The sequence below is a fragment of the Rhinopithecus bieti genome, unplaced genomic scaffold, assembly GCF_001698545.2.
Source record: "Rhinopithecus bieti isolate Rb0 unplaced genomic scaffold, ASM169854v2 scaffold_6782, whole genome shotgun sequence".
Taxonomy (NCBI): domain Eukaryota; kingdom Metazoa; phylum Chordata; class Mammalia; order Primates; family Cercopithecidae; genus Rhinopithecus; species Rhinopithecus bieti.
In genome coordinates, this window is record NW_016805866.1 from 1341431 (window position 1) to 1367249 (window position 25819).

At 35.6% G+C, this 25819-nt stretch overlaps 1 protein-coding gene across 9 annotated transcripts in view; it reads right to left on the bottom strand.

Moving 5' to 3' along the window:
• Window positions 1-25819, bottom strand: part of CEP128 (centrosomal protein 128) — a 483382-nt gene that overhangs the window by 220387 nt on the left and 237176 nt on the right. Inside the window, exons 22-23 of one of the 9 annotated variants that reach the window (XR_001885973.1) lie at window positions 1519-1601; window positions 652-700 (exon numbers count right to left, since the gene is read on the bottom strand). The exons of the other annotated variants lie outside the window; for them this stretch is intronic. The gene's annotated coding sequence lies outside the window, so the exon portion shown is untranslated. Of the gene's footprint in view, window positions 1-651; window positions 701-1518; window positions 1602-25819 lie in introns of those variants that run through there. 9 annotated transcript variants of the gene reach the window in all.

Here is a 25819-nt window from a genome sequence, read left to right on the forward strand (position 1 = left end):
AAAAAAAAAAAAAAAAAAAAAAAAGTAAATATTAAAGTATCAATGACATTTAAGTTAAGCATTATATACTTTTCATTTTCTCTTTTGTAAAATAAAATTTTTTTCAAACAATAAGATGAAATCCTAATGTCATTTCATTCCCATTCTGGATTACTAGAGTGGCAGTAGACCTGAATAGCCTCAAAACAATGCCCAGACTACTCTCAAAGAAAGGTGATAATTGCCATAAAAGGCTTTTAACATTGGATATGGAATTTGGGGAAGAGAATGAGAGGGAGAGAAATAATGCCAGAGCTCTACTTGTAAACGTAAAATCTGACAGACCTGATACTCAAACGGAAATTACTTTCTGTCGGAGCACACATTCCTGTCAGAGTACACCTTCAGTACAATGCCTTAGGGATACGTTAGCCTCCGCCACAATCTAATCTATAAGTATCTACAAATCTTGCCATTCCTTGTCAGCCATGCTGACGAGATGTGCAGAGCATGAAGTAGTGGGTTCCCTAGGCCCATCTCCAACTCCTCCTATCTCTATTCAAGTAAAAAATAGTGTCTCCCATTACCGCCCATGCACTACAGGCCGTGGCCATGAAAGCATTTTCCAAGATGGTGTGTAAAGCCTTACCTTTATACCATTGTTTAATGTCCTTACTTTAAACCAGGGAGTTTCTTCTTGAATCTCCCAAGGACACAAGTACTGCAAAGGGAGATAGATATATTCATTTCTACTAACGTGTTTCAACTCTTTCCTCTAAATTATGAAAACAATTATTGACATTGTGACTTCATTTAGTATATGCCACCATTTAACATAGGTTTGTATTAATCAGATTATTAGAACCACACCTAGCACCTCAGGTGAGCATGCTACGTCACTGATAATATATAGAGAGATTAAACCTGAGCAAACGTTTATTTCTACCTCCTTGGTTAAGATGCCTAGAAATCTACAACTTCCCAGATTGCTATCTTAGGTGAAGAGAAATTCTGTGATTTATCTGAAAGGGTAAGCCTTCTTCTACAAGACTGGACTTTCTAATTTTCTCCCAGGAAATGCTAAAATCTAATTCTACTTGAAGGCCTAAAAGAATGGGGGTAGTTCCAAGCAGGGTGCAAACTTATGCCTGCAGCATGTCTCCATTAGGCAAGGAAGTAGTACATCTTCAAGCAAAGAGCTAACAACCTCTACTACAGGGACCAGTAGTACTACAGGGACCAGTAGTACTACAGGGACAGGTAGGTGCTTCTAAGAACACAGAGGGCTTTAAGTGGGGAAGGATGGAAGTGATACCCAAACCTAAGTCCTCCCACAGATTCTTCCAATTCTTGGGTATACGTGACATTAAAGGGAAAGTGTAAGTTGTGAACTTGAATAATGATATACTTCAGCAGGCACAGGATCAGACTTTCTGAGTTTAGTCTTTGGGATCACTGCCAAAATAATGCAGAAGGAAAAGTATATTTCATGAGCCACCCCTACTCTGTAATTAATCCCATCCCTTCATATTTACTCACTCAGGATGCAAGGTGCTTGGACTAAGCTGATGATTAGCTGGTCTGGTCACTTATCTTGCAGGAAAGACTCATGGTTTCTGCAACTGTCATAGTGCAGGGTGACAGGAAAGATGGGTGTCATTAATAGGTAATGATTCAAAAAACAAGACTAAACTGCAAATAGGAAAGGGGGGATAGTAGAAAATAAACTAAAAAGCCATATTGCGGAGACCATCTATGTTATGCTTAAATATTTTTAAATCAGTAATTTTTCCTTTTGTCTTTCTGAGTAAATGGGCTTTGTCCTAGTCATTCCAACTACCTATCTGAATGGGAATTACATGATTAGTAACTAAGAGTTTTGTTTTGGGTTAGCAATACAGGATTTTGTGACATAAGGAATTCAAAGAGAAAGAGCAATGTAATATTCAGCTTCTGGCATTCAAAATAGGATTTATCAAGCATAATAGGCTTGTAAACCAGATTATCAACTTGAGAAAATAATACTGTTTCTTTATATCCCATTTTAGCAAATCAACAGACAAGCTCATTTAACTGACCATATAGATTTAATATAAGGGATACCCAAACAGGAATAGGATATGACATACGGGAGTCTGCTCTTTTCATGTCTCAAAGGAGGGCAGGGAAGAGAGAGGGAGCAGAACAAGATTGTTTGGCATGTGAATTGATTTTCCCTTCTCTATGCTCTGCGTGGAGAGGAAGAAGCTCCTTAGATTAGCCAGGGTAAAACTGAAGGCAGAGCAGGGGTCTAGCTTCTTGGCTCTTGTTCCAGACTCAGAAAAGAGACTGTCTCTGAGGCTGCTCCTGATGACAAAGCCCTATCACCTTGGCAGGAAGGAAGAAGACTCAAGATGTAATCTGTGGATAAGCCTTTGGTTCCTGTGTAGTCTGCAAGGGAAGTAGAGGCAGCTGGGGCACCTACCAGAGAGGCTGCCATAACTCTGCTGTGAAGGTATGGAACAGACCCTCCTGAGGAATCACACTGGACACATACCCAGGTCTCAGAGGAGTGAAGATCAAGCTGGCCAGTGCTACAGGGCAGCACTGCCCAAAATGAAAGGCAGCAGATGTCACTTTATAGTGGCTGCAGAGTACAACCAGACAATTGCCAACAGAACAACCAACAACCAAATGGATGGACTTCACTCAGTGGCAGAGGAGCCAGGGGACCCAAGACTTCTCTCCTGCCTCAAAGATGCATAAGCTGTCCTCTTCCTGGGCATCAAGGAAGTTATTTAAGAAACTAAGCTTTCTTGGCCCCAGACAGACTAAAAATGACTGAAATTTTAAACTAATTCCAACATTTAGTTCACTTTTCCCTACTAATTTTCTTTCCTACTCCATCAGTCTTCCCATCTTAAACGTGGGATTTCTATGTTTCATGTGTTCAGGCAGAAGTTTTGTCATCATCCTTGACTCTTTTCTTTCTCTCACACCCCACAACTACACTCCTCTTGGCTCACCCTGCTCCAATCACACTGGCTTCCTTGTGGTTCTGCAAACATGCTGGATACATTACAGCTGCGATGCCTTTGCATGGGTGGTTCTCTCTGGATGGGATGCTCTTCTCCAACACGTGCACATGAATACATTCTGGTGCTCACATTCATTCTTGGCTCCCATGGCACTTCCTCAATGGAACCTATTCTGATCTTATTTAAAATTACACTTTGCTTTCACTGGCAGCTCAGCCCCCAGAAGCACCTTCCCTGTTTTCTCACCATGGCAATTATTACCTTCTAACATATTCTATAATTTATGTATTTGTTTTTGTTTATTGTCCATCTCCTACCAAAAGAATGTAAGCAACATGGCTACAGGGATTTTTGTGTATTTTATTCACGGTTATATTTCTAGTTTCGAAAATAGAGCCTGACATTATAGTAGGCACTAAACAAATATTTCTTGAAGGAAAGATTAATCAAAGGTTCAAGATTTAGAAGGAAAATCAGATTTGCTATAGACCAAATTAAAGAAATTACATTTTCCCTATACATCCATTTGCCCTTGACATTACAGCTGCTCAAAGATGATTTATTGATTCCTTTTGTGTGCATTCCTGACCATATTCTTATTGTCACCCTTCCCAGTTTCCCAGTTCACACCCTGGACTAAGTGATGTCTAATGAGAGTAAATCCAAAATGATGACATTTGTATAAATATAGCAATTAACATTTACTGAATACTTCCCAGATACTATTCAATCCCTTTACATATATCAATTAATTTGATACAACAACTTACCGGGTAAACAATATTATCAACCTGCAAGAATAAATGAGGCAACTCAGGTACAAAGAGGTTGGGAAACTTACCCAAGTTGGTATTACGGTAGAACCAGGACTTAAACCTAAGCAATGTCACTTTAAAGTGTATGTTTTTAACTTCACCCTGAGGTTTGTGTGTTTCCAGTAGTTGCTTGGATACCTTGCAGCAACTGCCTGCTTATTTTGTGAACTCTGCTATATTAAGAGCTACTTCAGAATCAAGCAAAACAAAATTTTTTCAAGACATAAGAAACACAAATATATAAAGCAAAACACTAAACAAAATACCTAAGCATGGTACGGTTTTTAAAATCGTATAAATGGCACCAACTAAAATGTATGCTATAAAAAGATTATGTATGTATGTATATATGTATGTATGTATTTAAACTATTTTGATGGTAAATTTGGAGAGAATGGAACTAGCGAAAAATAAAAAGTTCTAAAGATAGAAAGTAAAAGTACACAGATTGGCAGATGAGGTAGGAAAAAGAAAGCCAGAGATAAAAGGTAGGCAAAATCAATCACTGTTGTGTTAAAAAACAGTAGAACCTTGGAAAAATCACTTAACCTTTCTGGGTCCAATCCTTCATTTGTAATGAGGTTGTTAAGGACAACTAAGTTATAAAAGGACCCTTCTCGGCCCTAAAAACTATGTCTCTAAGTCTAAATTAAGTATTGTCCATAAATTCTATAGCATCTTCCAGCAGACTGCATTATCTTTAATATTCCATCCAGTTAACAAGCCTTCAGTTATTTAAGAGTTTTAGCAAAATTTATGTTTTCATGGAACATTTAAAGGACTCTCTGCAAAAAAACATGTTTTTAAGAACTCATTCAAGTTCTACTCTAATTTAAAATTTTAAAAATCCAAAAGCTTTTAGCTTTTGGAGAAATTAGAAAAAAATGTGTTTACTATTTTACCTGTTTCCTATCTGATTTTCTTATAATAGTAATTTCCAATTCAAAAAATATTAAAACCAATGTCACTTTTTATTATTGTGAGATAATAAGAAATAATAGAGATCACTTATATCTTTTGCTCATTTTCTCCCAATGGTACCATTTTATCTGACTGTCATTGGATATCACGATTAGAAAATTGACATTAATATAATCCACTGGCATTATTTGAATTTCACCAGTTTTTACCCACACTTGTGTGTGTATGTGTGTGTGTGTGTGTATTTAATTTCATGCAATTCTATCATTTTATCACATGTGTACTATGAACTACAACACAGTCAAAACAACAGTTTCATCACAAAGATCCCTCATCCCACTAATTTATAGCCACAGTTACCTCCCTTCCTATTTTTCTTTAAAATAAAGAGAAGCGAAGAAAATTATATGGGCAATAGCACCTTAATTTAGATTCAACCCACAAAACGGTTATTGATAAAACTTTAAACCACTAGAATTAAGAAACTATTTAGATTAACAAGAAAGATACTTATGTAATGAGAAAAACACACTAGAAATAACATCATTATCTGTTCCTTACCACACAATTAAATTTAGAATGAAAGCATCTCTGGGAAATAATTTCAATTATGTAGTCCTAGATCATTAGAAGATTTTACTAAGATTAAATTGGGACTTAAGCAGCCAGTATTCATTTGGAAAGCAACAAAAACAACAGAGTAAACATTCTAGCCAAAGAGTTAATTCTAGCCAAAAGACTATTCAAACTAAATTTTCTAAAAGAAGAAAAGATGCAACATATTCTAAATAAAATGGAGGATTTTGTAATTTTTAAAAAAAAATGTTTATAAGTGTAAAATAAATGAAATGTCAAAGAGGAAGATGTATATGCATTCTCATATTTTCTATATATAAACATTATATGTGTGTAGAATATATACACATTAGAACTTTAAGGCTCTAATGCAAATTTATATGTTTTTTCCACCACATCTGTATGTTAACAAATGCAAAAGAATGTATTTTAACGGAGATTTTCAGGACTATTCGTCATAAATGAAAAAACCACAGAACTACTTTAGCCCTACATTTTTATGCTTGAAACATGAAGCGCTGTGCTGACTATAATCTTCTGTAAAATTAGGATGGTAATGATATTGAAGTATGTCAAACTTTAGCTTAAACTGAATCTGTCTCTCCCTCCTCCAGCCCTCTCCTCCTTCCCTTCTTCTTCATTGCCTTCTTTCTTTCTACCTTTCTCCCTCTTGCCTCTTTTTTTCCTTTCTTTTCTAAACTCTTTTGTTACAGAAATTTTCAAGCCTATTCAAAAACAGAGAAGTAGATCAGTATAATGAGCTGATACATACATTACTCCAACCATCATCAATGCATGACCAATCTTTTTCACTTGTATCCAAAGCCACTTAACTGTCCCCTTCCAATAATTCTGAAGCAATGATCAAACCATATCATGAATCTGTAAATATTTGAGGATGTATTTCTTTTATTTTTTTTTTTCAGGCGGAGTCTCGCTCTGTCGCCCGGTCTGGAGTGCAGTGGCCGGATCTCAGCTCACTGCAAGCTCCGCCTCCCGGGTTTGCGCCATTCTCCCGCCTCAGCCTCCCGAGTAGCTGGGACTACAGGCGCCCGCCACCTCGCCCGGCTAGTTTTGTATTTTAGTAGAGACGGGATTTCACTGTGTTAGCCAGGATGGTCTCGATCTCCTGACCTCGTGATCCGCCCGTCTCGGCCTCCCAAAGTGCTGGGATTACAGGCTTGAGCCACCGCGCCCGGCCTTGAGGATGTATTTCTAAAATAAGTATTTCTAAAATAAAATTATTCTTATCTTGTAAACAGTAACAGTATAATTGCCTTTATCACACCAAAAAAAAAAAAAAAAAAAAAAAAAATTCCTTAACAAGTATATTTATGAAAGAAGTAGCTCAGTATTCCTATTTCCCAAAATTTTAAAAGTTTGTCTGTCTGGATTGGAATTATGCATTGCAATTTCATGCACTGAATTGTTTGATAGGCCTCTTAAATCCCTTTTCATCTAGATTCTCTCTCTAGCTCCTTTTATTCCATTTGTGTTTTTTTTTTCTTAGTTGAAAACAGACCTTTGTCATGCAAACTTTTCCAGTCTAAATAATGATTAAAACGATTCCTATGTATTCATGAAACCCAGAGCTTTGATCACATACAGGTTCAATTTTGTATGTATAGGTGAGAGAGAAGTAGTCAGACTAATTCATAAAGAATGTGGTGGCTTTACAAACATTTGAAAATCTTCAACACTTCCTCCATCAAGACGTTGAAGAAAAGCAGGGCTGCGAGTGCGGGATTCTGAGACCAGTCCTTTCCCCTTGAACATGGGTAGGCTTGTGACTATTTTGTAACCAATAGAATGCAAGGAAGGGATGTTGTGTGACTTCCTAGGCTAGGTTAGAAAAGGCAATGCAGATTTTGCACTGTTGCCAGGGACACTTGTGCTTGGAGCCCTGATGCAGCCGTCCTGTGAGGAAGTGGTGCACTATAAAGAGCCATATGTGGATTCTCTTGTAGGCAATCCTAGTCTTCTTATCATCCCTAGACAGGCTCCAGATGGGTGAGTCAATACATTCTCAGATGATTCAATTTTTTCAGGTGTAGAGTCAGTCCCAGTCTTCAAATCTTCCAAATTCATAGTAATAAAATGGTTAAGTCCTTAAGTTTTATGATAATTTTTGGTAATAGTAATGACAGGTACAGGGATGTTGTATAGCACCACAAGCAGGTATATATCATCTACATGCTTCTATTTTTGCATTAGCAGCTACTGATGACCATTAGTAAATTAATAAATAAGGAGTTGCAAAATAATGATAACCAATTTCTATCATAAATTGTTCACTTATTTATTAGTTGGAACTTCTAGAAGAAGAAACTTTCCCTCATCAGCTCTTTGGTTACTATAAGACAAAAAAAATCATATAGAAAAAGCAAGACAAATGATTTTTAATCTTAATCTACCAGTTTTCAAAATAATAAGCTGTTTCCATAACATCTTCCAAGAATGAACAATGAAATCTTACAAAGAGATTCCTGTACACTTTGCCCAGTTTTCTACAATGGCATTATTTTGCAGATATATTTACAATATCACCATTAGGATATCAACATTGATATGATTCACTGATCTTATTGAGTATTCCTGTTTTACTTATACTGGTGTGTGTGTGTGTGAATATATGTGTGTGTGTGTGTTTTAAGTTCTATACAGTGTATCACCTGTGAAGCCTAGGCCTCCATGATTTCAGATGAGAAATCTACTATCATTCAAATTGCTGTTGCCCTATTAGTAAGCTGTCATTTCTCTCCGCTGTCAATATTTTTTCTGTATCTCCAGTATTCAAAAGTTTAATTATGATGTGGGTCTTTTAGGGTTTATTCAGCATGGGGTTCACTCAACTTCTATAATCTCTAGTTTTGTGTCTTTTACCAAAGTTGGAGCTTTCAATCATTATTTCTTCGAATATTCTTTCAGCATAACCTTCTCCTCTCCTTCTGTGAATCTGGTGGTACAAACATTGAGTCTTTTGTTATTGTCCCTGTGGCTCTGTTCTTTTTCCTTCTTTTTCAATTTATTTTATCCCTACTGTTCAAATGAGGTGCCTTCATTCCTCCAGTTTGTTGATGCTATCCTCTGTTATCTCATTCTACTACTCAACCCATCAGTGATATTCTTCTTTCTGTTGTTGTATTTCTCATTTCCATAACATCCACTTGGTACTTTTGAATAACTCTTCTTTGTTGAGATTATCCATTTGTTACAGAGATTGCTCAGGAATTTTTATGATTCCTTCTTTAAATCCTTGTTGATATTTCCAGTACCTGATTTATTTTAATGTTGGTGGCAGAGGATTGTTTTATTCATTCTCATGATTCTTGGTATGGAGAGTGATTTTTAAAATCATATTCTAGGCACTGTCATGTTATGAGACTGTGAGTTCTATTTAAATGTTTTATTTAAGCAGGCAATCACTCTAGTTAGGTTTGTCATGTGGGTCTTGACCTACTTTTGTAGGCTATGGTTCTAACGATAGTTTAATTTTCAGAGCCCTTGTAGTGTTGTCTTGTTCAGGTTGGTTTATCTGCTGGATATCCCACTGGCCCCTGCTAGAGCTGCCTGAGGAAGATAAGCCTAGTTTTTGATAGCTTCCTTGGCTTCTGAAATAATAAGAGTTTCCAAGTTTGACACATAAATATTTATACCTGATCAGAATCAACCAATTCTCCAAGGAGTTTTGGGGATTCTTTTCATGGCAAATGGTATTTAAATATCATAATCTTGGTACTATAGATACACTCATTGATAACTGCACTGGTCTCTCTGTTTGTGAAGCTGTACACAGTGGTCCCCACCAATCCCAAAATTTATTTAAGATAAAATCCAACATGAGGTCATACTGACACAATTGAAATTTACTACTACATGATTTTTACTTAACCTTAGTAATCTATCCATAAATCTCAGTTTTCAATAATATCTATATAAATAATCATTTGATTCATTCCTCAAGACAAATATAATTGTCTAAAATACCACCAATACCACAATGAAATATGCTTTTTAAAAATCTAATTTTTTTGCAATCCTTTTTGTCATTAAGGTATAACTCACTAAGGATATATAGCTATCTTGAAATTTCTTCTGCTCAACATTAACTTTGCTTCAAAATCACACGAAATGTTTACATTGTTCAAAAGTCAAAAATAGGTATATTCCTCTCATTTCTTAAATAGTAGCATATAAGTCATTTATCTCATATTGCAGTATATCCTGTAGATTAATGTGCCATTTGATGTAGAAATATTTGCATTCCTTTTCATTGCTGCATACTACTACATATTCTGGATGTACCATTTTTTTCTTCAAGTCCCCTAGTGATGGACATTTGGGTTATTTCCAATGTTTGCTATTAAAGATACTGCCACAATAAGAAGCACTATTTACTGGAATTTTGTATTGTTTCCACTGTATCTTTTGATATACATTCCTAAAAGGGGAATTGAAGAGTCAAAAAATGCTTATGAAAATTAACTAGATTCCGAGTCACTTTCAGAGGATTGCACCATTTTTGCATTCGTACAAGCAATGTTTGAAAGGGTCTCTTTTCTCACAGTCCCCAGCCTCACAGACACTGTCATGCATTTGGATTTTTTAACAAGTTGGTTATATATTAGGGATATGGGAATATAACTTCTTGTCTGTGATAAGACTTGCAAATATTTTTCCCATTTTGTAATTTGTTTTTGATTTTACTTATGGTAAAAACGTTTTGCCATTTTAAAAAATTGCTATGCAATCAAATTAGTCCATCCTTACTCCCTGATTGCCTCTGAATTTTAGCTAGTAGCCATGTAAATTTTATCTGTAGCCACATTATAAAAGCATTTGCTTCTTATACTATTTGAATAATTACATTTTTTACATTTAAACTTCTGGCCAATTTAAAATTATACTGATGAATGGTGTCAGAATAGATCTAATTTTTATATTTTTCCATATAAATATCCAGTTATCACAGCACATTTATTTAAAGGTATATCTATCTCCACTGATTTCAAATTCTAGCTTGATTGTAAACTAAATTTCCTTAAGTATTTGGGTATATTTAGGGAGATTTTCTATTCTGTTCTAGTGTTCCCTCTAGTCAATTTTTTAACAATTATAAGTTTTAGGCTGGGCGTGGTGGCTCGCGCCTGTAATATCAGCACTTTGGAAGGCCAAGGAGGGTGGATCACCTGGGGTCAGGTGATCGAGACCAGTCTGGCTAACATGGTGAAACCCAGTCTCTATTAAAAATACAAAATTTGCCAGGCATGGTGGTACATGCCTGTAATCCTAGTTAATTGGGAGGCTGAGGCAGGAAAATAGCTTGAACCTGGGAGGCAGAGGTTGCAGTGAACTGAGATCACTGCACTCCAGCCTGGGCAACAAGAGTGAAACTCTATCTCAAGAAAATAAAATAAATAAAAACTGTAAATTTGATATTATTATTAGTTTTAGTTTTTTTGTTTTTTTTTTTTTTTTTTTGAGACGGAGTTTCACTCTTGTCACCCAGGCTGAAGTGCAATGGCATGACCAAGGCCTCTGCAACCTCTGCCTCCTGGGTTCAAGTGATTCTGCTGTCTCAGCCTCCCAAGTAGCTGGGATTATGGGCGCCTGCCACCATGCCCAGCTATTTTTTTTTATTTTTAGTAGAGACAGAGTTTCACCATGTTGGCCAGGCTGTTCTCTTTCCTGATCTCAGGTGATCGACCTGCCTCAGGCTCCCAAAGTGCTGGGATTACAGGTGTGAGCCACTGAACCCAGCCAGTTTTATATTATGTTTTAATATCTGGTAGAATTAACCTTTTCACTGGCTCTTCTTTTTCAGCATTTTGCTGGATATTCTTGCATTTTCATTCTTCCAAATGAGTTTTATAATCAGCTTTTGAAGATATATTTAATACAAAAAAATCTGACTGTATGTGGATTAAGACTGCATTAAATATATAATTTAACTTAGAAATAAATGATATTTTATGATGTTTGAGTGTTCCCATTTAAGGAAATATGCCTCTCAGTTATTCCAGTATACTTCTGTATCTTCACATACGTATTTCAGTTTTCCTCATATGGGTTTTGACATTTCTTGTTAAGGCTAATTACACCTAGGTAGTTTATTTTCTTTATCAATAAATGAATGGGGTAATGGGGTCTTCTTTTGCATTTTATCAGCAGGTTTTTTTCTGATTGGTTCAGTTTTCATTATTAACAATTTTGATGGTTTACATATGAAATGGCAAATGAGTAAATTGTGTTAATATATCTAAAACTAGGAGAAAATTAAGAACAACAGAGTAGCCAAAAAAGGAACTGTCTTAAAGAAAAAGGCAGCACAACAATTTGTATTGAACTAATAACTGATTTTGAACCCTGGGCCTTTTGAGGATATGAAGATATGAGGATAGAAACAGATATTCTATACCTACAACTATTTGCAAAATAGTGCTATTTGTTAAGGACATGTATGAACAATCTAATAATGAAATCCTGCCATAAATTGGTGCAAACATAATTCCCATTTACAACAGAGCCAGTTTATCAGCCTGTTTACAACAGAGGCCAGTTTATCTGTTGTTCACATCTCCCTCACTGGATATATGTTACTAGATAAGAGATCTTACTGACTGTTTTCTCATGAGAAATCTCACAATTATATTATGATATATTGAGTATAGGAGAGAAGAAAAGTTAAGAAATTCAGATTAAACTCTTGAAAAAGAAACAAAATATATTTATTTGCATCTACTTGGGTGTCAACTGAATTCACACATGTCTCACCACCTATCAAAATGATAATTAAAATATGTTGTGAAAACATAACAATAACTTATCAAATTCATAAAACATAATTTCTTAAATTCTTCCACAAGTTACTCTGGATATTTATAAGTATTAAAGAAATAGATTTACTTTATTTAAATACTTTAATTAAGTACTATACAACTGAATAGAAAATATAACAAGTGACTTATAATTTAAAGTTCTCCTAAAAAACTACAATCAAATTAACCCCTTGTTGTTTGATCCTACATCAATCTGTCCAAAAGGTCTACTAACTGGTCAGGAATTTTAGAGTATGTGCATTCTATTGACTTTAATTGGATATTTTCTTGAACAGAATAAAAAAAATCAAACATGATTTAGAATAACAAGAACTGACAATGTGCAAACTGCAGCAAAACATTTACCCAAAACAATTTCAAGACCGTAATATGATTTTGGAAATAAACCATCTGATATTCAAATTGTCCAATAGTTTCCTCTAAAGTGGCACAAAAAATTGTCGTCTGAAATCATTAACTTGCACACTCTGGAGCATTAAAGTAAATCTTGATAACTTATCAAACACAATGAACATCCATCCTTTTCAGAGAAACAGTATAGTAGTTAAAAACAAAGCAGCTTTTTGGCTTACATGAGAAGCTATCTAATTTTGTTTGTTTTTCTGTTCTCAAGAAATGGTTTTCATTGTTTCTATAGATTGAGTTAAATGTTGGACTGAGGCAATACAACACAATGAATCCACTTAGGAGACCTTTCCAGTAACTACTCTAAAACAATCCTGTATTACTTGTCCTTTTTCTTCCCAGTGAAGAAAAAAACCACTCCCTCTAGACTATGGTCTACAGACTGACATATAAGAATATGCTGTATGTGTGTGTACATGTGTGTGTGTGTCTGTGTGTGACTGTGTGTGGGTGTAACCACACTAATATGATACTTACATGGTATGAATTAACATCATAATAACAATCACGTCCTCTTCAAACATACATAAGAGGCTAGCTTATAAGAGATAATACATGTAAAATTACAGGAGTAACATCTTTGTTATCTGCAGTAGTAAACAGCAGAGAGAACTCATGTAGATAGAGAGCACAAGGATGGTTACCAGAGGCTAGGAAGAGCGGTGTGGGGGTTTCAAGGAAAGTGAGAATAGCTAATAGGTACAAATACATATATTTAGAAAGAATAAGACCTAGTACTTAGTAGCACAACAGGGTGACTATAATGAATAATTTAAGTATACATTTAAAAATAACTAAAAGATTATAATTGAATTATCTATAACACAAAGGATAAATGCTTGAGGAAATGGATACCCCATTTACCATAATGTGATTATTGTTATTATATGCTTGTATTGAAGTATGTCATGTACCCCATAAATATATACACTTACTATGTACCTAAAATTTTTTAAATTAAAAAGAACGTAAAAAATAAAAAATTTGAGTGAAAATAATTTCAATGGTGTTTACTTATTCAACTATTTGCAAGCCAATTCACTCTTCATTATTTTTTTCTGCTACAAATGTAAGTACATGAAATTAATTTGTTCCTTTTAATCTAATTTCAGTGACTACATGTGGCTATCCTAGGGAATTAGTACTTAATATCATGATTTAATAATTATCTTTACAAATAAATTTTTAATTTGAAATTTTAAGAAATTAATTTAAGAAGGTAAGAAGATTTGAAAATATGAACACTAACATTAGGATCAGTCTGCAACACAATAGGGAGTTTGAGATGGCAAAGTGTAAGAAAAAGGAATACATTCATTATCTAAAGAGTTCTGTATTGGAGCTTCTTAATCATTTCAATTTGCGTACTCTCAAACAACACTATTACTTCCAGGTAGGCTGTCCTTAATATTGTCAGGGTAGAAATGATGTCCCCACAACCAGTGACCTTCTCATCTCACCCCCGGCTCCATCCAACACCATATGTGGCTCAAGCATTGAGTCCAAAAACACTGTACACATCCAACCCCTCTTACTCCCTCAGACAACTACACTTCAGCTACCTCTTGGGCCTACGGAGGTCTTCATACTGTCCCTGGAAGGACTGACCTATGGAAGGGCCACAAATATTTCCTGCACATGGGTTCTGGCAGCTAGGTTGGGGTATTCTGGGGTCCTGGGTACCCAGAGCATGATTTAGAAAAGAGAGACTGTGGCTATCAGTTGGTAGCCATGTATCCGTAGATGGAGGTATTTATTCCATTTGTAGAGGGGTTCTCTTAAGTGGGAGATCCAAGGCAAGCACTCTGGCAGCCCCCTCAAAGGCAGCTGGAGGTGACAGTAATCATCTCAAAGTTCTGCCAATAAGCCTATCTCTTTCAGAAACACATCCGCTATTTTACTGTTAATATAGTGAAATGAGAAATAACCAAGTCAGTAGCTGTGGATGCACTTTTCCTGAGGCTTGCATTTCCCCATTATATCCAGCTTAGGCTGGACCAGAATTCTCTTCCAAATGCCATAAGCCAACTAACTCTAACCTGTAAAATACAATGCTGAATCAACCCCATCCTTATACCCTGACTGATCTGGAAAAAAAAAGAAAACAACAAAAGTTGAATCTAATCATATCATAGACAATCAAGGAAGACACAGGCAGGCTACCAAGTTGAATGTTCCTTGTTACCAATAACAAAAAAATAGTTATCAAGAAGGGCACTTTACATGGGAGGCACTGCAGGTAAAAAGCAGCCTCCCCATTGCTCCTAGCATTATCCTACAAGTAAAATGAAACACCACACTTACTCACTGTAAGGCATCTGACAGTTAATATAAAAGATTCTTTATAATCTAATACCAGACCACGGTTCCGCGGTGATCTTTGCTATTCCTTCCTCTCCTCTCCTATATACTACAACTTCTGTCTTTGGAAACAATGTTTTATCTTGCCTCCCTGAATCTCTTCCTATCTCCTGGTCAAGCATGGCCTTTTCAAAACTCTATGACTTTGTGTAGGCTGTTTCCTTTGTCTACTTCTTCACCTGGCAAACTCCTATTTAACCTTCAGAGTCCAACTTAAATATTATCTCTTAGTTCTCTGACCCATCCAAGCAGAGATGGTGCCTCCATTATCTGTATAAATAGCACATCATTAATATCTACAGCAACACAGACAAAGCTATATTAAAGTGAGTATCTACACTTGTGGACTGTAGCACATTCTAAGAGAGGGACAAGGTCTTACTGTTCTTTAATCTCCCCTGTTTTGCATATAGTAGATTGATTGTTGCGTATCCATTTAAAGCATAAATTTTTTAAAAATAGAATAACTTCGGTTTAGCATTACTTACAAGTACTGAGTAAAAGGGAAGGTTGGAAACAATGATAATGATTTTATTTTTAATTTTATATAGATTGTATTTATCATTCTGCAACTAGCCTATTTGCACAAAGAATCAAGAGTCAGCAGCATGAGAAATATTGGTTATCAGAAACTATGTAAAAGCAACTGGAGCCTAGCCATCCAATGCTGCAGTTTCCTATTTTATTTTTCAGTATCTAGTGCTTATCTCTCTCACTCTGCTGAGTAGCAAAAAGTTAGGATAATCCAATTCTCTAAATATTACTAATGCACAGGGGATCCAATTTAATATTTGGAGAAGATAAATCTACTTGGAGGAATATACTGAGTATTGTATTCTTTTTCACTATAGTAGAGGTGAGCAATTATCAAAATGTAGATTTCAGACATCTAATTATATGATATACCACTCACTAAACAAGGCCATGTTTTCATTAGGGCTTGGATTAAAATTCCAATTGTTCATACACCTGGAATTTTAAAATTTCCTCATGAGTCCACATAGGTTGCATCACCCATTCAAGGTAAAACACACACACACACACACACGCACACACTAACACTTAAGGCTACTTTTCTCATTTGGGGTATAAACAACACCATTCTGAGCTGGGAAAGGCAGAAGAAAAGTAACAGAAGGGAAGCTGGGGCTAAAAGGCCATTATGTAAATAGAGCAGAAAGGTGTGTTTCTGTGTATATGTGAATATACGCACGAGTGCACATATGTGTTTGTCCAACTAATGAAAAGAACGCATGACTGACACTGCAAAGTTTCTCACTGCCAACCAAAAATCACCTAATATCAGACAAGAATGGATCTAGAAAATTACCCAAGCTCTCTAACAGGCAAACCTCAAACTTCCCACATTGTCTCCATGCTAACAGCAGCTATATCATTTCAAGGCTCCCATGAAACCAACAACCAGGAACTACTCTCCCCATCCATCATACTCTCTACCCACATCCCATACCTGACAATAATAAAACCACATCCTAAAAGCAGCAGATCAAGACTTAAAAAAAAAAAAAGAAAAAAATTAAGAATAACAGTATTGTCCAATCGCTCAAATATCATCTTAACAAAAAGCAATTTCCACCCTAAACCAACTGAAGGGCAGGCACCATAACACTTAGAAAGACATCAATTACGTGGAATTATTTTATTTTCATAAAAGTAATTATAGGCCAGGCATGTCTGTAATCCCAGCACTTTGGGAGGCCATGGTGGGCACATCACTTGAGCCCAGGAGTTTGGGACTGGCCTGGGCAATATGGTGAAACTCTACATCTGCAAAAAATACAAAAATTAGCTGGGAGTGGTGATGTGCACCCGTGGTCCAAACTACTTAGAAGACTGAGATGGGAGGATCACCTGAGCCTGTCAGGTCAAGGCTGCAGTGAGCTGTGACCGTACCACTTCCCTTGAGCCTGGGTGACAGAACAAGATCCTGCCTCAGAAAAAAAAAAAAAAAAAAAGGAATTATAATAAAATCTGAAAACCATGAAATTGTGCTTACAATGAGTCTTTAGTCAAGACATGCAAATAGTCTTCGTATTCTGAAAATAGACCTCAACCATAATTTGAAAAATATATAAAATCCTATTCTCCCACAAGTCAGTCAGGCAGTAAACAAGTGTTTTCTTGAAATCCTGCTATTTGCCAGGCATTGTTCTATTAGGTAGTGGGTGAACGCATATGCAATTAAAACTTTTAAGACAATTGCAAACACTAATAAACGTAATGAAGAAGTATGAAAATGTGAGAGCAAGTTTGAGTTATTGAAGAAGGCCTCCCTGTGGAGGTGACATGGAAGCCAAGAACGATGAGAAGGAAAAAAATCATTTCAAACAGAAGGAGCAAATGCAAAAGGCCCATGGCAAAAATAAATGAACCTGATAGAGTGGAAATTAGTAAAAAGGAGGGAAAAGGAGTAAAAGTCATTAGAGATCTTCAAGCAAAAGGATGCCTTGATCTGCTTTATGTAACAGCCACTCACATGTTAAGTGATCTTGGATGAATTACTAATCTCACTGTACCTGAGTTTCTTCATCGATAAAATAGGGATAGTAATAGCACCTACCTCACAGAGTTGTGGTAAGGACTGAGTAAGTTAACATGTTAGCACTTAGAACAATGCTTGGCACAATAAATTGTAAAATGAGTGTTAACCACTGTTTCATTAGTATTAATATTTTCTGTATCATCACCAGTAAAAAATAATCACTTGCTGGCAGATGAAATAAATAATTGGATGAATATAAGAGTGGAGACAAGGAGACCACCAGCTAGCAGGCCACTGCATTAATATCTGGGCAAATGATGATTCTGAACCAAGATTACAGAATGGGACAGATTCAAAATATATTTTATTAAGTTGATAGGACTATTCAATGAATCAAATATGCAGAGTAAACCAAAGAAATTAAACGAGACTCCTGGTTTTTAACAACTTAATTGAGATAAAATTCACACACCATACAATTTATCCATTTAAAGTGTACAATCTAATGGCTTTTGGTATATTCACAGAGGTGTACAACCATCACCACAATCAATTTTAAAACATGTTGTTACCCCAAAAAGAAACCCCATATCACCCATCACGTTGACTCTTGTAGTCATGCAGTTATTTATTTCACCTACCAGCCAGAATCACTATTTTTTAATGATGACATAGATAGTACAACCATCAGTATCTAAAGATTTAACTGTCAAGGACATTTCATATAAACAGAATCATATAATAATGTGTTCCCTTATGATTGACTTCATATGCATAAAGTTTTCAAGGTGTATCCATGTAGTAAAATTTATTAATACTGCATTTCTTGTTGCTAAATAATAGTCCACTGTATGACTATACCATATTTTATTTATCCATTCATCAGCTGATGGACATTTGGGTTGTTTCTCCTTTAGACTATTGTAAACATTTGGCTGCTATATACATGTGTGTACAGGTTTTTGCATGGCAAATGTTTTCATTTCTCTTGGGCATAACTCTAGGTTATATGTAACTCTATGTTAAACTTTTTAAGTAAAAGACTGTTTTCCAAAGTGGCTGCACCATTTCATATTCTCACCAGAAGTGTATACAGGTTCCAATGTCTCTATATCTTCTCCAGCAGTTGTTACTATCTTTTTTATTACAGCTGTTCTGGTGAGTATAAAGCAGTGTCTCTTTGAGGCTTTGCTTTCCATTTCGCTGACGGCTAATGTGTTCATTTTCATGTGCTCATTAGCCATTTTACATCTACTATGGAGAACTGTCTATTCAGACCTTTATCCATTTTTTAATTGGGTTGTTTATCATTTCATTATTGAGTTACAGGGGCAAAGCAAAGCACCTTAAGCAAAGGCAAGGTTAATTTAGAAAGAAATAATGGTCCAATCTAATAGGTATGGTAGTACCCACAAGTTGTTAGCTCTTAAAGGCAGAGACTCAGCTATCATTTACTTTAAATAATATAGTTGTCCCTTGCACGGCACCTAGAAGAACTGAAATCAAATATTGTAAAGAACATATGAAAATACTGGAATACTCTCAAAAACAGAAGTTCTTCAGTTCCAATAGAAGGCTATAACATTTAAAACTAATTTCCTGCAGAAATTAACAAATGAATTTCTCTTCATGGGTCAATTCAAATCAGTTGGCAGTGACTACCTAGAACAGAGTTTTCAGAGTGATAATGAAGCTGTGGCTGACTCAGAAGAAACAAAGTATAATAACATCTTCCATGAGATCAGAAGGGGTAAATGGGGGCATCTGTGGTAGAGCGCCATCCCAAAGAAAGTTTATATATTTTGAAAATATAAAAGCAACTAAAGAAGATTGTTAAGGTGCAAAGGTTAAAAAAAAAAACTTGAGATATTAGAGTACACACTTAATATCAGAAAATGATCAAATAAAATGCAAAGACCGTGCTTCTACCAAAATACTTACTTGGTAACACTTTCAGAATCAGAATATTAGATCAAATAGGTGACTGATCTAACTCAGTATGTCATTTCACACATACCCAGAGCCTCTATCTAATAATCCTCTTTGTTTTTTTTGTTTGTTTGTTTGTTTGTTTTTTGAGACAACTTTATTGCCCAGGCTGGAGTGCAGTGGCACAATCATGGCTCACTGCAGCCTCGACCTCTCAGGCTCAATGGATTCTCCCACTTCATCAGCCTCCCTAGTAGCTCTGACTATAGGCATGCACCATCACACTCAGCTAACTTGTGTGTGTGTATGTGTATGTGTATGTGTGTGTAGATATGTTTCGTTTGTTTGTTTTGGGTTTTTGAAGAGATGAAGTTTTTCCATGTTGCCAAGGCTGGTAATCCTCATTTTCCTACGACTCAACAAAGACAAAATGGTGAGACTTACTTTTTCATGTAGTTGAAGGTGTGAATGACATGAGGTGTGAATCATATCACCAACAAGTCTTACACAATTCAGTAGTAATGAAAGTCTGTATAAATTATCAATGTCAATTCATTAACTCTAATATAGAGATGATTTCACATTATAGGTATATACATCACATTTCATCTTTTCAGCAAAAGTAAAGTTGCATAACATTTGCTTCTAAATACTACTTTCAAACTGGTGACTCAGAGAAAATTTAAACAACTTGTTTTAATGACAGACCTCAAATATATATGGCATAAAAGACAATTTTAGCAATTAAATCATATAGTCCACAAGTTTACAACTATTGTGTGTTACACACATATCATATATAGATATTTTACCTCTCTAGGTTTTCAGAAACCGAAAGGATAGTGAGAATTCAGAATATAGAATACATAGTAGTTGCAGAAGTAGAGCCACCATTTCCAAACTACACAAACTAAGTTTCACATGATCTTGTAGTGATACTGAGTATTTTTTAAATTTATCACAGGAAAGCAAAATGGATTCTGATAGTCCCTTCTGTGTGAAGTTAGGGATGTGACTGAGACCATTAATCTGTCAGGACTCTGTAGGGGAGACAGCCAAGTCTAACCAGTTTAAACCAAAACAAGAGGGCATGAAAAGCTGTATCTGATCAAGAAGAGCATTGCCATCATAAAGCAGGCTAAATGGGTACACGGGCTTAACACCAGCAAATCTCTCATTTGCCTCACGTCTTTGTTTTTTCCTGAGTGTTTGCTTAGTTCTCTGCTATCACTGACAGTTTCCTCTTCTTCACATGAAACATGGTTTCTGACAGAAAATTTTTATAACCCTTTGATGAAGGAGATGGGCAGGACTTGTCTTCTGGACTTGTTGCTCTGTCAGGATTTGGTAAAGTGAGGCAAACAGCAGGAAGTGGCAGATGGTAATGAAAGTGATTCTTAGCTGCCCTCATAGCTCATTGGCATAAGACACTCCCACCAGTGCAATGACAGTTTACAAATGCCATAGCAATGACCCAGAAGTTACCACCCCTTTCCATGGCAACAATGCGGAAGTTATTGCCTCTTTCCTTAATTTGCATGTAATTGAAAGTGCCTTTAAGTGAGTATAAATACAGTTGCCAAGAGCCCATTCTTTGGACTCTGGGTGCAATGCCTATAACTTAGCCCTGCACCACAAGGAGCAGTACCATTTAATAAAAGTCTGTTAACACCTCCAGCTCACCTAGTCCTAGTCCTGGGATTACTTCCCAGGGGATGCTAAGAACCCTCTTGGGCTAAGTCTAAATTTTAGGGCTCACCTGTCCTGTATCAGTTTCAGTGCCATGACCAAACCTTTAAAAATATTCTTTCCTATTTTGAGTTTGAAATTTTTTTATCAAGGAGGGACTAGGAAAGGTCCAGACTAGATCACATCTCTTGAAACAATCCCTGTGGTGAAATGAGTACTGGGCCAGATTAAGCCTGATTATAGCTATCCACGTGGGTGAGGAAACATAATTCACTAGAAGAAAGAGGGAACATAGGACTAAAAAGTCACCCCAATGAATATTTATTACAATTTGCCAATATTAGCATATGAAACAGAGAAATGAGAAAATGAAGTTAGGAAGAACAAGTTGGAATGAAATTATGGCATTCCAGGAACTAAAAGACAAGTATTTGTTTTCAACACATAGTAACCATGCACCACCACAGCAAGGGTAACAGATATGGTTCCTTAGAAAATTTAGAGTCTAATGGGAAAGATGGACAATATATAAATAAATACATGAGCACACATATGCAAATAAAATTATAGTGCTGTGAAGTAAATTAATAGGTTGCAAAGACAGAAACACAGAAAAGGACCTACTTAGATTGGGTAATGGAATAAGGTCCCTCTGAGGAGGTGACATTTCAACTGAGACCTAAAGGAGGAAGCCAAAGCCATGTGCATAGGGAGGTGGGGGCTAAAGGGGAAATGAGGTGCGGACAAAAAAATTAGTGTGACACTTGTGAGGCAGAAATCGCCCCAGTATATAAGAGAAACAAAAATAAGGCCAGTGTAAAATGTGTCAGAACATAATACTCAAGTTGAAGGGGGAGAATGGGTGGAGCCGGAGAATGGGCAGAAGGGATATTGCAAATCATGGTAAAAAGTTGGGATGTTTCCCTAAGTGCATGGTCCATTGAAAGGTTGAAGGAGAGTAGTTCAATGTCACAAAATGAATACTGCAAGCTGCTGAGAGGTGAATGACAGGAAAGGGTCATGATTAAATGTGGATAAGGAAATACTGTGTCATTCCCTGCATTCCCAGCCAAGTCACATTCTACAAAGAAATCTCTTCATTATCTATGGATTCAAGGCTTGTTACTTGAACTCTGTATTAACTTCCCCCTTAAAAAAGCAGGAATAAAAATATCTACATCAAATGGAAGATTATCTGAGAAATTATGTAATGCAAGACTTGGTATATGGTAGGTACTTAGAATATAATAGGTGTCTTCCCACTTGCTTCCTGTGGAGCTAATGAAAGTTCTTCCAAATTCATCAGCAGGTGCTAAGTTTTTCAAAATAAAAAACTAGACCCAGACAACTTGGTCTAGGCAGCAGAAACAAAGTGTCTAAGCAATGTAGACAACCTAGCCTGAATGGAAAATAACCTTGAGTTGATCAAAATATTTACTAACCTCTATATTCTAAATCAAAAATCTGAACTATGAATTTAAGAATAAACTCTAAATTCAACAACCATCCAAATTCTCTCCCACAATCTATACAACACAGAGAAAACCTAAGTATGAAGGTAAATAAATGTCCTTGAATTGTTCATCTTCCTGATTTGCTTGTTATCTTTATCTGCTACCCAGGTGCATAATTGTGTTATTCCCTACCTTTTAAAAAAGGTATATGGGGCCTATTATGGGGAGGGGGAGGAGGGAGGGAGTGCATTGGGGAGTTATACATGATATAAATGATGAATTGATGGGTGCTGACGAGTTGATGGGTGCAGCACACCAACATGGCATAAGTTTACATATGTAACAAACCTGCACGTTATGCACATGTACCCTAGAACTTAAAATATAATAAAAAAAAACTAAAATAAAAAAAATAAAAAAAAATAAAAAATAAAAAAGGTATATAGAAAATTTAAGAATTCAAAGAATCTATGAAATAATTTCTATATAGCTTTAATTTCCCTTCTTACATATTGGTATTATGGCTATAAATTGTCTATATTGTAAGATCCCTTAAATGATTTTTACATATAACAGATGTTTTCATAAATAGGATTAATATTAGAGTATATGAGCTTCGGGTTACATTTATCATCTTGGACTTCCCAAAGAGATCTCAGCAACCCTGGCAATCATACCACTGATGATTCTTCTATAAAAAGAATAAGACCAAAAAATGGCCAGTATAGATGATCCTCTAGGGCTACGCTGTTCAATATGTTAGCCATGAGCCACATATGACTGTTAAACATTTGAAATGTGGCTGGTTGGAATTCAGGTGTGCTCTAAGGGTAAAATACATGCCAGATTTTGGCATCTCAGTTGAAAAACAAACTGTAAAATAAGTCAATAATTTTTCATATTGATTATATGTTGAAGTGACCATATTTAGGACATAATTGGGTTACATAAATACATGATTAAAATTAATTTCACTTTCTTTTTACCTTTTTAATAGCATTTTATTATCAGAAAATTTTAAATTACACATGTAGCTTGTGTTTGTCTTGTTATACTTCTTTTATATGGCACGGCTCCATAATTTTGTACATTTTAAATAAAATCAACTGCATAAATCTGTTATAGAACAAGTCAGGATATAAATAAATAAACAGGTGAATTCATGAATAAGTGGATAAAGTTCATGATATGATATCTCTGTTTCAGTGATTTCAAAACGTTGTTTAACAATTGTTTGAGGAAAGTGATAAGCATAGATAATTAGGTAAGTGTTTAAGTTAGTATTACATTTTGTCTGATGAATAAACATGAATTAAATTAAACGATAATGGGTCATATATTGTGCTAGTCATGGAACACTTATATATTTAAGACAAGGCTACTGCTATCACGTGGTTTATAGTTTTATGGAAGGATATAAACAATAAAACAAATAAATGCATTAAAATGTTTTTGGTGCTGTGAGAAAGGCATTTAGTAGTTCTCTAAAAGAAATGTAAGACGGTATTTTTCTTGTTTCAGAGCATGGACACTAATATCCATTTTATCCTTTGGAGCCGAGGATAGCCAAATGTCCTTCAGTGTGTAGGGGTGGCCTGAACCATCAAGGATGTTCAGTTCAAATTATTCATAGTGTGACTACTGAGAAACACCCAGCGTCATGCCATGCTGTGAACAGGATCACCACTGTAGAACACAACACAAATATCATAAGTATTTTCTGATGCTGGTTCCTGAACACTGTGGTGACTCCAGAGACTGGTTAAATACTCTGAGATACTATTCTAAGAATGCAATCAACATACGATTATACAAAATCATCTCTGTTCCTTAATGTGTAAAATCCATACACATATACACTAACATATGTATACATGATATATGTATACATATTTATATATTACAGACACACATATATAAATACATATTATATATAAATGTAGCATGTATCAATAATGTATTTTGCCATTTTCAACTGAGAAAAGAAAACTAAGTTTACTGAAGCATTTAACAGTTATAAAACACAATGTTCATATATAAGCTTCTCCTTAAACTTTTTCCTTTACAAATTCTTTTGTCACTGAAACAGGAATACCAATCTTGTCATTTTTATATGATACGCAATTGACAATCAAGTAAACAGAGATGATGAAGAAGTCAAGGAGAAGAAGGAGGAGGACAGCATTCTGTCATCTGGCACCAGACGTTACTCTCTCTTTTAAACATTACTAAGAGTACTGCCAATCTAGAATGGTAGAGTGAGCAAAAGACAGTTCCCACGTAATACAAAAATGCCAGAATCCTTAAAGGTCAAATGAGTCCAACTACTACCAATAGACATTAAAGTAATCACTATTTGATAACAATAACTTTGAAGTATGTATGAAACCTATAAACATGTCATACTTCACTGTCCAACCTGCTCATCGCTTTCACCCAAATCAAAGAAAGATCCTTTAAAGAACTCACATTCTAGAATAGTATTCAGGCTGGAGATAACAGAAATGTTTTAATCATTGCTTAAACCTAGGGTAGTAAGTTATTTGCCTCAAAAATAACGGTGTAGTACCCTTTTCAAAATGTCTTACTACATAAACTTAATTGGCTCTATAAGAAGTGAAAACTTTTAGCCATAAATTATGGAGGGAAATCTAGCATAATGGTGGAATAGTGTCCAAAAAAGTGATACCCTTTTTGCATTAAAATATTCAGGGCTAATTATGATTTTAGCACTTGTTTTTATCCTTGCTTTGTTCATTGGCCAAACTTAAACACTTCTCATCTCCTTCAATGAAAAGTGGTGCTATTATGTTCCTGGAAGCATGAGCAGGGTTCCTCAAAGCCTAATTTTAAGGTCTTAATTGGCTGAGGCAATGGGAGACCATACAAAGCCCACTTCACAGAGAAGGGCACGATTGCCAGGTCACTTGAGAACAGATGAAGAGCTAACTGGAAGCTATTGCTGAAACCTTACACAGTGTTCTGGGAAGTTTTAGCAAATAGTAACTTACACAGAATGGAACACAATCATCCATCATCATAAAACAGAACCCAGAGGGGTTGAAGTTAGCTTGTAGAAACAGAACAGTTAAAAGATTAAAACCGTTATCCTCATTTAATAATTGAGTACCATAACGAACCAGACAAGCCTTATGGAGATTGGGTACTGTGACTGGTTCTGTGGTATGCTATTGCTTTCAAATATTTGGCCTCCTCATGACCTTTAAGTCTCAAGAACCATGTGCTCACAATTAAACAGGGTTGCTATTTACTAACATTTTTGTTCATTTGGTATTAGTGGACCCAAAGTCTACTTTAAAATTTGGAATAC